The following is a 12,580-nucleotide window of genomic DNA, read 5'->3' as shown; positions in this document are numbered from 1 at the left end:
CCGCATCCCCTCCAACAATCATCATTATTTTTTCCTGTCATCTTAGCCAATCTGACAGGTGTGTAGTGATATCTTAGAGTTATCTTAATTTGCAAGAAATGAGGCTTTTAACAGGGATACTTGTAGCAAAATTTCCTCCCAGTTTTCTGCTTTCCTTATAATTTTGGTTGCATTGATTTTGTTAATGCAAAATCTTTTTAATTTGATATAATCAAAATGATCTGTTTTTACATTGGAAATGCTTTCCATAGCTTCTTTGGTTCTAAATTCTTCTCTTCTCTTTATCTATTGAATGTTGATATCTCTGCATGTAATTTTTTATTGTAATATGATCTGAAAAGGATGAGTTTACTATTTCTGCTTTTGGTTGTAAGGTTTATTAGGACTAAACCTAATATATATGGTCCTAATATATGGTCAATTTCTATGTAGGTGCCATGTGCTGATGAGAAAAGAGATATATTCCTTTCTGTTCCTATTTAATTTTCTCCAGAGATCTATCATATCTAAACTTTTCCAGAATTGCATTCATCTTCTTCATTTCTTGTTTATTTTTTTTTTTTATTTAATAGCCTTTTATTTACAGGATATATACATGGGTAACTTTACAGCATTAACAATCGCCAAACCTCTTGTTCCAATATATTGTACAATTAGCTTGTGAAGGAAATCAAAAATGCAGGTGTGCATAAATATAGGGATTGGGAATTCAATGTAATGGTTTTTAGTCATCTCCCAGAGTTCTTTTTCTGGGCATAGCTAGTTCAGTTCATTACTGCTCCATTAGAAATGATTTGGTTGATCTCGTTGCTGAGGATGGCCTGATCCATCAGAACTGGTCATCATATAGTATTGTTGTTGAAGTATATAATGATCTCCTGGTCCTGCTCATTTCACTCAGCATCAGTCTTGTTTATTTTTTGGTTAGATTTTTCTAGTTCTAAGAGAGGAAAGTTGAAATTCTCTCACCAGTATAGTGTTACTATGTATTTCCTCCTGTAACTCATTGAACTTCTTCAAAAATTTATTTTTAAATAGTATTTTTCTTTCTGCATTTACATGTCAAGAAGATTCTTAGCACAAATTTTTATAAGATTTTGAATCCTAAATTTTTCTTTCCCTTCTTCCAAAGGTATTAAGCAGCTTGATACAATTTATACATTGTGCTATCATGTAAAATATATTTCTATATCAGCCACAGTTGTGAAAAAAAAGACAGACAAGTCAGCCATCTTTGGACCTAATACACTAACTGTAGCTGTACATGACACAGAATTACAATTCCATATACAGATCCAGTTTTTCTGTCTTTTGTATATGAAACAAAATTGATGGTATTTGTCAAGTTCAAAAGACAAAAAATATTTTAAAAGTGAAAAAAAATTAAGCATAATCCTGGATTTAAAAAAGGGGGGGCATTCAACAAACTGAAAGAGTCAGGTATTTGTGGCAAAACAGCAGAACTTTAGGAAAAATTCAACAGATAACATCCAAGAGAAATATAAGGTAAACATTAATATTGAATTTTCTTTAGAAACCAAGTATAAGGGACTCAATAGGGTCAAATTCTTTAATTTTTATATGTGAAAATACTATCTATTCTTATGACTGTCTTCAGTATTTGAGTAGTTTGAAAGACTTGGGCCAAGCTGAGTATGATGAACTAAAAAAAATCAAAAACAAACAAACAAAAAAACTATAGGGAGAGATAAAAAGCATCAATTACCCCATACAAATGTATAGATGTATGTATATGTAAATGTCTACATTCAAAAAGAAATAGAGGGGAGATGAAGGGAGAGGATAAAGGAGGGACACAGAGGTGGATAGGATAGGAGGGCAAGGTAATAGGTAGAAATAAAGCAGAAGAGCAGGTACAGATAGGAGTAACATTAAGATGATAATGAGGAAAAATAGGAAGGAAATGCTGTGTGACCCTGGGCAAGTCACTTAATCCCAATTGCCTCAGCACAAAAAAAAAAAAAAAAAATTAGCTGCCCCAGTCTGCAAGTGAGATTTTTGGGAAAATGGGTTTATTTTCACTGAGAAACTCTCTCTCAGTGGGCCGCTTCTTGATTAGGAAGATAGTGAAGTTTGAGGTACAGAGTTTTGATTTTATATACCCTTCTATGGCTTGGGGCTAGGAAAATCTCCAGATGAATTGAGGGACTAATTTCCAGGTCAGTAATGGATGATGATTGTTTCTCAGACCAAAGTGATTCCCAGATTAATTGGAGGTGGGAGTTTCCCATGGGAACCAGGTAGGACCGTGGGGACACTCCCAGAGAGGTTGAAACTCAGGGTTTTTTCCAACCCAGGTCCACCCCCCAAAAAAGATCAGGGGAACACAGTTCTATTACATCAATTCCAATTAAATCATTAAAAATTATCTGAGTTTGAAAAAACAATAATGAAGTTTATTTGAAAGAACAAAAAGTCAAAATCTTCAAAGAACCAGAGGAAAAAAGATGTAAAGTAAGGAGACTTGGCAATGTCATACCTTAAATTATAAGATAAGAGCATAAGGTGAAGAGTATTGAAGTATAAAATGAATAATTTTGATTATTCTGAAGCCAATAATAGAAGGAATGCAGAAAATTGGGGGAAAAACTTTTCATAGAAATGATTTCTGATTAGGATATGATTGAATTGGAAATGCTGTGTGGTACAGGAAATGAACTGGTTGATTTAGAAAAATGTGGGAAGACTTGGACTTATGAAGGAAGATGCCATTCACCTTGAATGAGACCAGGTGAAATTTTCTCAAAAAGTCTATGTATGAGATAGAGTAGGTCTGGACTAACCTAAGTCATGTTGATGCTGTTAGTGGCAGTGAAGAGAGTTGTGAGAATTGAGGTGAGAATCCCCCTCTGGTCTCAGAGCAGGTCCAAGATGAAAAGAATTCACAAACTCGGAATCTTAGTGGCAAAAAAGAAAGTTTTATTTTTCACTAAGAAGCTCTCTTAGTGGACAAATCTCTTAATGAGGAGATTTGCAAAGAATGTGTTAAGAGAAACCTATTTTATGAGCAAATCTTGGGGCTGGAGGCAGTTTGAACTGATTATTAAACCAAGATCTTCCAACTGAATGAAATCATTTTGAAGGCTTTTTTCCCCAGAATTTGGAGTTTCCTAAATGGGGATCCGGTTACCCAAAAGATCAATGGGGGGTGATTTGCTTGATATTTCCAATTGAATGATGCTGCTTATCTTAGAAAAAGACCCGTTTGGAAAATATGCCTCCTCCCAGACTCTCTGTAGTCTGGGAGACCCCCGAATCTACCTTCTTTTACAAATCAAAGAGGACATAGTTTCAATGTGATTTTACAGATTAAAAGGGACAAGTTCAGAGTTCGCCTTCCCCCAGCATTTCTCCCCCCTCAAGAGTTAACCCCCAAATTAATAAAATAATCCCCAAAGTAAAGAGACTAAAGGTCTTCAGTAGTTACTTCGAGCTGACAAGGGTTGTAGAGTTGTCCCTAAATTCAATTGGGGGGGGGGGGCAAGGGTTCCAAGTCAGGAGTGGAGGTGTGAGATCTGAAGACAGCAGCAGTGGCAGCATCTAAGGGGTGCTGTGTGTCTCAGTCAATTGTCCCATGAAGTGCAGGCTTGAAGGAGCAGTTGAAAATTCACAGCTTGAATCGTAGAGGAAACAAGTCTCACAAGCAGTTTGAAAATGCAGGGGCCGAATATGAGTTAAAAAAAAAAACCAAAACCAAAAAAAAAAAACAATATTAGGCGTGGAGTTAGTATAGGGTTAGTAGAGACCATAGTCAAGAACCCCTTCCAGAGGAAGACTGGGGGGGGGGGGGGGGGGGGGGGCGGTGCTGTAAGGAGTTTCTCATGAATGTCTTACATCCAAGCAGCTTTCTCTAAGATTCTCAGTGCAAAGCCTGACCTCCCTTGAGTTGTTAATGCACATACAGCAAGAAGTATGATCGCTTTCAGCAAGCATTTTGATATCTCCTGAGCCTTCTCAGTCCTGGAAGGAAAGCTTCTATCCAGTTTGCAAAGGTATCAACAAAGACTAGAAGCAATTTGAAATCTCTACAAGGGGGCATATGCATGAAATCTATTTGCCAATCCTCACCAAGGTATGTGCCCCTTGTCTGAACTGGCTTTAGGAGAGGGGGAGGTTTAACAGCTCCCTTAGGATTCACCTGGGCACAAATTGGGCAGGCCTGGCAGACCTGTTTGATTGTTTCTCCCAGCTTGTGACCAGTGAAAATGTATTTCACCAGGGATTGGAGAGCATTTTTCTCTAGGTGTGTAGCCTGATGGAGACCAAGAATCAGTTTCCACTGACTTGCCTCTGGGATTAAGAGGTGGTCTGAAGGTGTTTGAAAGGAGTCAGAGGGCGAAAGAATGTACCCCCTTTCAACTGCAAGGGTTTTTTCCTGTAAATTATAGGAAGAGGTATAAGAAAATCAGGGAGCTGGGAATTAAAGGTGCTATGGTCAGGTGTAGATGGGCAACAGTTTAACAGCTGAATCTGCAAACCTGTTTCCCTTGGCCCAAAGTGAATCTCCCTTCTGGTGTCCTTTACAAAACATGACTGAAACCTCCCTGGGTTCCTGGTCAGCTTGCAATAACTGTAGAATTTCTCCTGCATGTTTAATGGGAGAATTCTTTGATGTCAACATACCTCCCCTCTCTCTCTCCATATAGCCCCTTGAGCATGCAAAATATGAAAAGCATATTTGGAGTCAGTATAGATGTTCACTCATTCCCCTCCCTAGTTCTAAAGCTCTATTTAGGGAAATGAGTTCAGCCTTCTGGGCAAAAGTCCCAGGAGGCAATGGTTTAGCCTCCTGGGTGCTATTGAGAGTCACCACAGAATAACCTGCCTTTCTTTCCCCATTTTCAAGAAAGCTTGACCCTTCTGTAAACCATTCCCCATCTGGGTTCTCAAGGGGAATTTCCCTTAAATCAGGTCTGCTGGAATAGACAGAATCTAGAGCTTCTTCACAATTATGGATAATTTCTCCATAGTGGGAAGTGTCAGGAAGCAGGGTGGCAGAATTTAAAGTATGACATGCTCGGAGAGTTAGGTCTGGGGTATCTAGCAGGAGAGGCTGATGTCTAATAAGTCTCCCAGTCGCAAACCACTTGGCTTCTAAAATGCTCCATTCCCAGTGGGGAGTTAAAACCTTTAATGGCTGTCCCAGTAAAATGTACTGGATCTCAAGATCTCTTAACTCTCTAACTAAAAATTTTTGCATAAAAAGTTTCTCTGGAGATCTGAGAAGAAATCATACCCCAATAAGGGAGCAGAATAGGAGGGACTAATAAACAGTCATTTAAATGACAAGTCGCCAATCTGGTGAGGCAGAGGAGAGGTCTTAAGACAAGTCTTGAGTTCCCCTGCAATCCCCACTCTATGAGGGGAGGGTTAAGAGAGACCAAAGTTGCAGAGCTAGAAGGAAGGAGAAGCCCCTCCCATAGCAAAAAGAAATTCAATGGTCTTACCAGCCACATCCAGCTATAGCCAAGGTTCTGCTGTCGATGTGTTGAATCCAGTGGGAGTTTGACCAAACCCCAAACTCCTGCTGGAGGGCAGAGCATTGAGGAGACAGCTTATCCCCTATAGGCAGTCCCTTCTTCAGGACAAGGACTGGGGAGTTTAAAGCATGGACTTTTGTGGTTCCCAGAAATAGCAGCCAAGAGTAGGGATTTTTCTCCAAATCTCACTTAAATTCTGAGACCTTTCTCCTTGGCTACAATCTGATCCCTATCATAAACTCCAATAGCTGTTTTTAAGGGAGAAATTTGAGGGATTAAATTTGGCTTCTGCAGCTTCCTCCATATATCTGGAGCAGATTGATCAATATTAATATCTCCCCAGGACAGATTAAGGAGGATGCTCGCCTTGGACCCCTCAAAAGGCTGGGTGGGGTCCTCAGAGTAATGGCCAGGGTTTTCTGCAGTCTGGGAGATATTTGACATTGAAACAGGCACCTCTGCTCTGAGTGTCTCTCCCTGAGAGAATGCTGTTTCTCCCAGGAGGCAGAAGTTATGCTGAGGAGGAGAAAAAGAGCTGGGATTCCCAGGATTTAGTTCAGGTGAGAGAGAGAGAGTTAAAGAGATAGTGCTGGACATAAGATCCTGTTATGAAAGGGATTTAGAGGTCCTAGAGGAGCAGAAAGGAGGGAGTTTGATTTCCTTCCAGCAAGTTTAAGCAGCATCCTGAAAGGCTGTTTTAATTTAAGCTTTTTAGGTTTGAGATCTTTCAAACTGAATTTGTTTCTGCCTAAGGAAGGATCCTTAGAAACCAAGGTGTTTTGTTGCATTTTTGCCAAAAGCCTTCGTTTCCCCGATTCTATAGCTCCTCACCCTTCTCTAGATGTCTCTAGAGATGGAGAGATGACAAAATGCTCCCTGAGTAAGGGGGCCTTTTTGTTAGAGAATGCAGTTATTCCCATACAGGCATCCCCGAGAGAATTCTGCTGGGCACAACAATCCAAATTTTTCCAAGAATTTGGATTGTTCTGACTATAGAATAAAACAACAAAAAAGGCTTTAGTTTGTCCAGATTTGGGGGGATTCCCAGTCAGGGAAACAAAATGATGCTTTTAGTGGCAGTGAAGAGAATTATGAGAATTGATGTGAGAATCCCTTCTAGTCTCAGAACAGGTCCAATGTGAAAAGAATTCACGAACTTAAAATCTTAGTGGCAAAAAATGAAGTTTTATTTTTCACTAAAAAGCTCTCTCTTACCACTACACACCTGTCATATTGGTTAGAATGACAGGGAAAGATAATGTGGAATGCTGGGGGGAATATGGGAAAACTGGGACACTGATACATTGTTGGTGGAATTGTGAATACATCCAGCCATTCTGGAGAACTATTTGGAATTATGCCCCCAAAGTTATCAAATTGTGCATATCTTTTGATCCAGCAGTGTTACTACTGGGCTTATATCCCAAAGAGATCTTAAAGAGGGAAAAGGGACCTGTATGTGCAGGAATGTTTGTGGCAGCCCTCTATGTAGTGGCCAGAAACTGGAAACTGAATGGATGCCCATCAATTGGAGAATAGCTGAATAAATTGTGGTATACGAATGTTATGGAATATTATTGTTCCGTAAGAAATGACCAGCGGGATGATTTCAGAAAGGTCTGGAGAGACTTGCATGAACTGATGCTGAGTGAAATGAGCAGGATTAGGAGATCATTATATACTTCAACAATAATACTATATGATGATCAATTCTGATGGACATGGTCCTCTTCAACAATGACATGAACCAAATCAGTTCCAATGGAGCAGTAATGAATTGAACCAGCTACACCCAGGGAAAGAACTCTGGGAAAAGAGTATGAACCACTACATAGAATTCCCAATCCTTCTATTTTTGTCCACCTGCATTTTTGATTTCCTTCACAGGTTAATTGTATACTATTTCAAAGTCCGATTCTTTTTTGTACAGCAAAATAACTGTATGGACATGTATACATATATTGTGTACATATTAACATATACTTTAACATATATAACATGTATTGGTCAACCTGCCATCTGGGGGAAGGGGTAGGGGAAAGGAGGGAGGGGGGAAAATTATAACAAAGGGTTTTGCAATTGTCAATGCTGAAAAATTACCCATGTATATATCTTGTAAATAAAAAGCTATAATTTTATAAAAAAAGAACTAAAAAAAAAAGCTGTCTCAGTGGACAAATCTCTAATGAGATTTGCAAAGAATGTGTTAACAGAAACCTATTTTATGAACAAATCTTGATGCTGTGGGTAGTTTGAACTGATTATCAGACCAAGATCTCCCAACTGAATGAAATCATTTTGAAGGCCTTTTCCCCATCCCAAAATTTGGGGTTTCCTGAATGGGGATCCGGCTACCCAAAAGATCAGTGTAGGGTGATTTGCCTGAGATTTCCAATTGAATGATGTTGCTTATCTTAGAAAAAGGCCCATCTGGAAAATATGCCCCCTCCAGACTCTGGGAAGTCCCAAATCTCCCTTCTTTTGCAGATCAAAGGGTCACAGTTTCAGAGTGATTATTTTACAGATTAAAGGGGACACAATTTCAGAGTTCACCCTTGTCAATGTGATTCCCTATTCCCAGAGGTCTACAGAGTGGGAAGATGAGGTTTTGGACCCAGAATACAGGAAATCACATGATCTCCAGGCTTAGCTCAGTTATAAGTGACTTATAGGAAACAGACAACTTTGGTGGCCATTGGTCAACGGTGATTACTTCCTTTTAGTCTATCCAATGAAAAGACTTGGTTCTTTTGCTGTTTAGCCAGCTTTATTGTTTCTGGCTTTTCAAGTCTGGTATATGTTGGGAGCTGAGTTGCTTCCCCAGGTGTGCTTGTACCTCTCCCTGCAGGGACTAAATAAATGCTTTCTCTTTGTAGCCGAAGATGTCTCTGTTTAGTTAATTTGGGGAAGAGGGTCTAGCACCGTCCTACATAACCTTCAAAGAAACAGATGAGAAACAGGTGACAAGTGGAAATAAGCATAATGTGGTCTTATTTGTAATGTATGAATGTATTTGTGAATATATATGTATGTTTTTAGATATCTATGCATAGACATATATATCCTCACTTAACTGTAGCCTTTTAGGGAGGGGGGAGAAAAAAAAGGGGGGAAAAATAAGGAGAGAACAAAAGAAAACCCACAAGGAAGTAAAGAAAAGCCAGGAAGCTTTGAAAACAATTTGTAGTATTTATTTTACAGGGTTTTTTTGAAATGCAAATTTATTAATATTGAATACTCTCTTATGTTCTGCTGTGTATGTCAATGTTGTTTTTTCTTTTCCCATTATGTGAAACTAGGTGCTAGACCCCTTACCAAATTGACCACCCAGAGGCATTTTCAGAGACAAGCAGGAAGCATTTATTCAGTCCTTGCAAGGAGAGGTCCAAACACACCAGCTAAGCAGACCCCGAGTCTTTCAGCTCCCATCTCCCAGCACTTTTCCTGGCCTGGCTAGCAGGAAATGTGGAATTGGTTAAATAGCAAAAGACCTGGGTTCATTGGATGGACTGAAAAGGAAGTAACAATTTACCAATAGTCAGCAATGCTGTCTACTTCCTGTGGGTCACATAACTTCCTGAAACTTAGACTTTAGGGTCTGACTTCTGCCCTACAGCCCTCTGCGAATAGGGATCACGTGACTTCCTGAAATTTGGGTCTAAGGTCCTACAGTCTCTGAGAAATCCTTACCTGGTCCCATTCACCATTTTATACTTCAATTTAAAATAAAATAATTTATCCAAAAAATAGTACTAGACCCTTTCTCAGAATAATGATTTTAAGTGTATAAAATGAAACACATAGGATTACAAAAAACATAATTATATTAAAATATAGTTACTAAGATATTTGTTTTTCATTGTCCCCAATTTGATGCCTAGCTCTTCCTCAAAAGAGGAATGTTTGCAGTTCTTTACCACAGAAATAGTTTCTATACATATTTTGGAATGTATGATATTTTCTGTAAGATTATCTTTTTTTTTTGTATGATACAATTGTGAGCAATGAAATATTCAAGTCTCTAAGAATTAAAAAATGAGTATCACTGAGAAATCAATGGAGAAGTAGGTTGAAACATTGTCAAATTAAGTATAATGGGAATTGATACATTACATAGTGCTTATGTGGTATGTCTTCATGTGGGAGAAGTTAAGGAGTCTCTATTCAAGGGAGCTATGATGACATGTAATAGAAAGTGTATCTATAGACATTCTGTAATGGGTCCTGGTCAGTTCTGTGAAGAAGCAGCTCTTGGAGTGACAATGGAGGCATTAAAAAAAAAAGTAGCAACCAAATCCTTAGCCATCCAGTATTGTATATCTAATTGTATATCGTTAATTGTATTGTATATCTAATCTGTTACCAGATCTTCTTTCTTCCTCAATAACATCTCTCCCATATATTCCCTTCTCTCCACTGACATATCTCATTCTTTGAATAAACCCTCTTTATCTTATTTATGTCTGGATTATTTCAAGAGCCTTTCTACCTCAAGTGCCTTTCCACTCCAATCCATCACTCAGCTGCCAAAGTGATCTTTCTAATGTGCAGATCTGACAATATTACTCTCCCATTCAATAAATTACAGTAGCTTCTATTACTTCCAGAATCAAATAGAATATCCTCTGTTTAAAGCCATTTACATCACCCTTTTCCAATCTTACTACCTTTTACTTGGTTATACATGTTCTAGGCGATCTGCTGTTTCTGATAGATGAAACTACACCTCCCACTCTGTGCCTTTTCACTGGACGGCTCATGCCTGCTATCAGATTCTTTGCTTTCTTCTTAAATCTCGTGTGCAGGAGACTTTTTCTGGTCTTCCTGTTTCTTGATCCTCCTAACTAGTTTTTCACTTCAGATTAACTTCCTTTAACTGTTTATATCTTGTATGTTCCCAGATATTTATATGTCTCCCCCATTAAAATGTGAGCTCTTTGAGATCAGTGAGTGAATTTTTTCTTCTTTTTTCTTTTGCTGTATTAAAGGCTTAACAAATGGTATTGACTGGCTAACTAACAGAAATGGAATAGACTGAGAAGCTGAAAAGTCAGGTTATTTGCAGAAAAAGTAATATGTATAATGAAGTCTCTTATGAAGTCAGGAGTTGAGGTAGACAGAAAGACTATGAGACTGAGATACTTAACTCAAGGAAGGAAAATGTGCTGGGTGTCCATAGATAATCCTCTAAGATCTGGATGACATGATAAATTTGGATGGAATGAATCTCAAAAGTAAAAGGATGGACTAATGGGAAGCAAGAATAGTCTATTTCCTTAATCTAGGCTGGTGAGTCAGCGGGTATAAAGGAAAGTATAGCAATCAGAAAGGGTGGCAAGGAAAGTAATATCAGAAGAAACTCAGATGTTATTGAGTTCCAGAAGATGAAAGAAAGCTGGACAATTGAGATTATGTAAAATTTTTTACAGAAACAAAAGTAAAGTAGTTTAAATTAAAGGGGAAAGCAATAATTAGGAAAAATTCTGAAGCAAATTTCTCTCACAGAGAGCTCATATCTAATATATAATGAAGGAACTGATTAAAATTTATAAGACTAATAGCCATTCCCAATAGATAAATTTCTCAAAGAAGTAGTTGAAGTTCTCAAAAGAAAAATAATCTAAGCTACCTAAAACCATATAAAAGAATGTTCTAAATCCCTAATAAATACAAAATAAAGCAACCCTGAGGTTCTCTCTGACTTTATGCCCATCAGATTGGCAAAGATGACAAAAGAAAATGACAAATGGTGGAAGGGCTGCAGTTAAACAGGTTCAATAATGCCTTATTAATAGACCTGTAAACTGGTCCCACATCTAGAAAACTATTTGGAACTATGCCCCAAAAATTATACCTTTTGACCCAATAATGCCACTATTATGCCTATACATTGAAGAGACAAATGAAAAGGAAAAAGATCCATATGAAAATATTTTTATATACAAATATTTATAGTAGCATTTTTTGTAATAGTATCCTATTGGGGAATGGTTAAGTAATAATGGGATACTATTATACCATAAGAAACAATAAAATGGAAAATTTCAAAGAAAAACCCCTTTATGAAATGATAAACAGAACTAGAATAGTTTATATGACAATAAAGTTATAAAGAAAATCAACTTTGAAAGACTAAAATTCTGATCAATGCAATGACAAAAAATATGATTCTAGAGGACTTAAAATGAAGTACAAATTTGTAGAAGGTAGTGATGTTGACTGTTATGAGTCCCAAGAGGACCAACTCACAATAGATTAAAGGACCAAGGAGTCCAGACAGAATTCAGGAGCCAGCAGTCTGAGATGGTTCTGATTTTGGATTAGCCTCTTGAGCAAAGTTACTTAAACCTTTTCTACTTATGACTTTTTTTTTTTTTTTTTTTTTTTTTGCTAGAGAAATTTTTATGTGATTCTGGATACACAGTTATATAAAATAGGTAAACAAATCAAATATTTACAGATAATAAATCATGATTCTGTTATTCACATTCAGTTTTAAGACTCTATATGGCATCACTACCCAATTTAAGAAACTAGAATCTAAAGCATAGGAGAACATGAGACAAGACAAGCCTGAAGCCTGAGTCCCCAGGTGGCTGACACAGCTGATACCTTGTGTGAAGAAATCACATGTAGTCAGCTTGGAAAGGGCTGATGTATGGGAAAGGCAGAAGATACAAGTAAGCAGATTGAATTCTGGTAAATCCCAGAAACAAAGACAGATGGCTAGGCTGCAGGCATCTTTTTCTTTTCTTTTTTTTTTTTTAAAGTGCAAATTCCACTTTTATTTGGATTTTAAAGCTTCTGATGGACAAAATTCATAATGTATACATATAAGAAAAGTGAATAATACTTTAAACCCTTTCAATATAGCAATAAGGATTAAACGATTTAATTAGATTTAAAAACATTTAAGCTGAGAAGGCATAAATATCAATTTAAAGGTTTTACACTTTTTTTTTTCTCTTGAAGGGTAATGAGTATCTGTGTAGGAAATGTAAGTAATGGCTTTCAACCAGCTGACTGAAAATACAGAAACTAGTTTATTCTATTTTTCTTACTTCATAAATAAACCCGAT

This window comes from Sarcophilus harrisii, chromosome 4, assembly GCF_902635505.1.
Source record: "Sarcophilus harrisii chromosome 4, mSarHar1.11, whole genome shotgun sequence".
Lineage (NCBI taxonomy): Eukaryota > Metazoa > Chordata > Mammalia > Dasyuromorphia > Dasyuridae > Sarcophilus > Sarcophilus harrisii.
The sequence above is the reverse complement of the archived record's forward strand: the minus strand, read 5'-3'. Positions refer to the sequence as shown.